The sequence below is a fragment of the Limulus polyphemus genome, unplaced genomic scaffold (genome assembly GCF_000517525.1).
Source record: "Limulus polyphemus unplaced genomic scaffold, Limulus_polyphemus-2.1.2 Scaffold423, whole genome shotgun sequence".
Taxonomy (NCBI): domain Eukaryota; kingdom Metazoa; phylum Arthropoda; class Merostomata; order Xiphosura; family Limulidae; genus Limulus; species Limulus polyphemus.
In genome coordinates this window covers 287720-292395 of record NW_013666033.1, presented here as the reverse complement: position 1 = coordinate 292395, position 4676 = coordinate 287720, and the positions used below count along the sequence as shown (strand labels likewise).

The following is a 4676-nucleotide window of genomic DNA, read 5'->3' as shown; positions in this document are numbered from 1 at the left end:
AATTCGTAATTGACTCACTCATTGTCGAACCCTCGATAAGATTATCGAAGAAGTTCCAGACTATAAAGAAGTACTTTATATTGCTTAGTTAAGTTTATAGAAACTTTTTGTTTAACAAATCATTGTTTGTAATAACTATTTGTAATAACTGTTATTGTAAATTGTATTGTTGTGTGTATATTAAAACGTATTTGTGTTAAAAAAGAAGAAGAAAACTTTGTATCAATCTTGTTGGCAAATATCATAAACGGACTACATATCGGCTTTTACTTAACTGGTAAATCCATAGTACAATTTAACTCAGTTTTAGGATATTAGAAATTGTAATATGTAACAAGATATCTTCAGTTTGGGTGTGGGTTTTTACTGTCTGTTGGTTTGTGTTGGTACTCGCTTGAGGTTTTGGTGTTTGGTAACAATGGTGTTTTTCTTTGTGACTAAGCTTCTGCATTGGCGATCAAATCAGCCGCTTTCGAAATGAGCATGCATGAAAACAGGCGAGAAATGGAATACCAAAACGACTTCTCATGGCTGGGTGAATTTCTGGTTTTCAATTTACTGTCAAATTCAAAGAGCAATTGTAAAACCAAGTTTGGCTGGATGCCAAAAATGTGAGTGGATGAAAAAAAAAAAGAAAAAAAGAAGGCGGTAAGTACAAACTTATAACTAACCGAGTAGCCACAAATATCAAACTTAGTAAGGGTAGACACTGACAACACACTCAACATTATTAACAACGGATTAATACTTTGATATCAAAGATACCAAGTAGAACAAACAAAAACATCAGCAATGGTAGTTACTTTCTCTCTTATTACAGTTTTAACATCAGCTCACCGGTGATGGATTTCTTGTTTAGTTCAGGTGTTAAGTTCTTTAAGGCTAATGTTTCTTTTAATCTTAGCCACTGCTCATTTTCAGCCTTTCCGATAATTTGGAACTGTTCAATTTCTACATTCACGCATTCTTCATGTCAGAAAATGTTTGAGAATTCTGCATATCTTAACACACTATGTTCTTTAACTCGATCACTAAGCCTCCTCACCGTCGACCCTATATACGCACTATTAGAAACAGAGCACTGATATCTGTAGATGACATGTGATCGGTCCGCTTTGCAAATTCTGTCTTTGAATACGAAATCGTTCCTTATTCTGTATACTGGTTTAAGTACCACACATAATTCAACTTGTGGGTACATATTACAAAGGAAGTTCTTTATATTTTTCTTGATTTTCAAAGTATGTGTTCCAGTAAATATTAGTGTCATATACACACAATCTTTTTTGGAACATTATCTTTCTCTTCCTTAGGTGGCCGCTTTGTTGATATAATCGTTGATAACTAGTGTTAAAACTTTTACTGGGAAGTCATTCAAACACAAATAATTTTTGATGTTTTCCACTTCATTTTTAAACAGTTCAATAATACTACATAGTTTATGAGCACTATTATAGTTAAAGTACAACCCCCCGTAAATGTAGGTTTATGATAAATTCCGATTTCAAATTTATCATCTTTTTTAACTAGTGTCTAAAGAGGGTAGCATACAATCTCTTTTTTTTTCTGCCTTGAATTTAATGTTATTCTGCTGTTTATTCAGATAATTAAAAAAATTTATCTACTTGTTCTTCACTTTCAAATACCGTAAACGTGTCGTCCACATATATTTCATACATTATCGGTTTAATTTACTTTGGACTTCTTCTAACCATTTCTTTTCCTTCAAACACATAAATACATTAGCCAATATGGGAGCCAAACAGGAACCCATACTAATTCCATCTTTCTGATCATAAACCTTGCCATTAAACAAAAAAAATGTGATTCTTTTGTAGCTGTAACCATTAATTCATGGAATATCTCTTTCCGTTATCCCATAAAACTACCCCCTTTCTCATATAATAAGGTTTTACATACCTCAATGGTGTCATCTAATGGCATGATAGCAAATAATGATTCTACATCCCTATCTAAATTCAAATCCTTAATATTGTCTACAAATTCAAAGCTATCTTTCTGAGTATATTCATTATTAATAAATTCTTTTAAACCTTTACTTAAAAAATTTGCTAATTTGTGATTATAGCAACCAATGTTAGATACAATATGTCTCATTGGACAATTGTATTTATGAATTTTTGGCAATCCATACAATATACCCGCATGCGAGCCACTAGGTCTTATTTCTTTATAAAATATCTTCTGTTATTATGTTTTCTTTTTTCAGTTTTAATAAGTATCTAATCAACTTATTTTCTCTGGTTTTGGCGAAATCTTTTTTAAGGATTTTAAATTTATTTTTGTCCTTAATAATTTCATCAACCTTGTTGTTATAGTCTTTCTTATCTATAATGACTACTTTGCTACCTTTATCAGGCTTCGTAATCACCATCTCTTTGTTCTTACTTAACTTTATCAAGGCTTGATTTTCTAGCCAACTAATATTCCATGGTTTAGAATTCAAGTTGTAACTTCGTAAACCATTTAAACCTATACTAGTAATATGTGTACACACATTATCAAAATTAATTTGGGCAGATGAATTAACCTTACAACACTTTAGATCCTTTAATAAGAGTTCAAATCCTAATCCTCTAGATAATACTTTCTTTTCAATATCATTGAAGCAATAATTTGATAAAAGTATTATCACATCATCAGGATTACTCGAAAAGGATTTACTAATTTGGTTTTCTTCAAGCTTAAACATTTTTTATTCTGTGCTAATCTTATTATTCAAACAAAAGAAGTCAACGTTGCTAATTAACTTTTTAAGTTGTAATTTATCTTCAATTATTATATTTTCAAGCGTTTTAAATGTCTTCTCCTTATATTTAATTTCACTTCCTAAAAACCTTTTCTGAGTTTCTTTATATTGTTTTAATTCTTTGAACCTAAAATTAGCAGTATTAAAATTTAAATATTTTGGTATTTATCCATAAACCTTAAATTTATTCAAAAAGTTACAACGTAATTTATTTTTATTTAATTTGATACGTCTTTTTCAAGTTTTCTATACTTTTTTAACACTTCCTTATTATACCTTTTCTGTATAATTTCAATAGTAGATTTGTTTTCCGGAAATCTTAAATGTGATATAAATCTGAGTACTCACCAAATAACAAAAAACATTCTATATTGAATAAAGTTACTGCCTATCCAAGTTACCTATTATCTAAATGCTTTTTTACAAATACCAAGATTAACCATTTATGACATCCTTAAGTATTTTATAACTAATTTAAAAGAATAATCTCAATAAAAAAAAAAACATTAATCACATGAATGTTCAAGGTGACATATGTACAACATCTCTCCGATTTTAGTCATATCTTCAAAATATGAAAACCACTAAACTTCTAAAGTAACAAAACAATCCCTATCCGAAGTAAGTTTCAATTTAGAGTTACAATTTTGAGTGGAAAGCAGGATCGCCAAATGGTACGTTCCTGGTCCACTAAAAAAATTATCCAATCAGAATGCAAAATAAGTAAGTTAATTAAGTACTTTGACCTAATGATTTTCACTACCAAAGTACATCTCAACCTAAACCAAATCAGATTTTCTTTTGACAAATACACCATAAACAATGAGCAAACTAAAAACCGAACCTCCCCCTCCTTATAAGACAATCACATGAAAACATTTAGAACCTACAATTATCGGAAAGGCTGAAATTGAGCAGTGGCTAAGATTAAAAGAAACATTAGCCATAAAGAAATTAGCACCTGAACTAAACAAGAAATCCAGCTGATGTTAAAAGTGTGATAAGAGAGAAAAAAATTCACGTGTTTGAAATTACCATGTGTTAGTTATTTAAATTGTAGTTACACAATGATTCCACTGATAAAGATTTATACATGAATCTGCAGCATGTCTGGCAGAACCGAGGTGCGTCGGATGTGGTGGAGATCATCACGCAACACAGTGCACTAAAGAAATTACGGGGAAAATCACACAGCGAACTATAAAGGCTGTGAGAAATACAAACAAATAAAACAACGTATACACGACATTAAAAACCCAACAGAAAAGAGTACTGGAAAAAAAACACCATCACCCAACAAACAAAGCACCTTCTACTTCCAACACCAAAAACAAAATACAGTAACATATGCATAAACACTTAAAACAGCAACTAAACAACAACAACCAATCCAAACCACAAATAATAAACTACAAGTAGATCAACAAACAACTGAATCACAAACAAACAATGATACAAAAACAGAAACAAATAAAAACGAAATATCCACATATTCATGGAAATCATCAAAAACATTTTCACAGATTTCATCAAAGAATATTCACAACCAACACAAACCAAAGATTGCATAGAACTAATTATACAAATAACCAACACAACACACCATACATACCACAGATAATCCAATCAATCACAGGATCCCTACTCACATAAAATCCACAGTTTTACATATCAATATCCAAGGTGTACTTGCTTCCAAGAAACATGAGATTGAAGATATTACAAGCATAGTTAAACCTGATATGTGTAATAAGTGAAACCTGTATATATCAGAACCATAGATTCAGAATAAAAGGGTATTTAACAATACGAAAAGATAGGATAAAGAACACAGACCAAAACAAAGGAATCCTACTACTGTATAAAACCGATCTTACTGTAAGAGATTTGTTTTTGTTTGTTTTTG

The 4676-nt window shown here is 30.6% G+C and overlaps 1 protein-coding gene and 1 long non-coding RNA gene across 8 annotated transcripts in view; one reads left to right on the top strand and one right to left on the bottom strand.

The window, feature by feature from the left end:
- The window catches only part of LOC106458166 (nucleolysin TIAR-like), a 281791-nt gene that overhangs the window by 63034 nt on the left and 214081 nt on the right, over positions 1–4676 (bottom strand). The window lies entirely within an intron of this gene.
- LOC111085490 overlaps positions 832–4676 on the top strand; it is a 17701-nt gene continuing 13856 nt past the window's right edge. Inside the window, exons 1-2 of the long non-coding RNA XR_002610326.1 lie at positions 832–864; positions 3754–3826. This is a non-coding gene — a long non-coding RNA (uncharacterized LOC111085490). The remainder of the gene's footprint in view (positions 865–3753; positions 3827–4676) is intronic.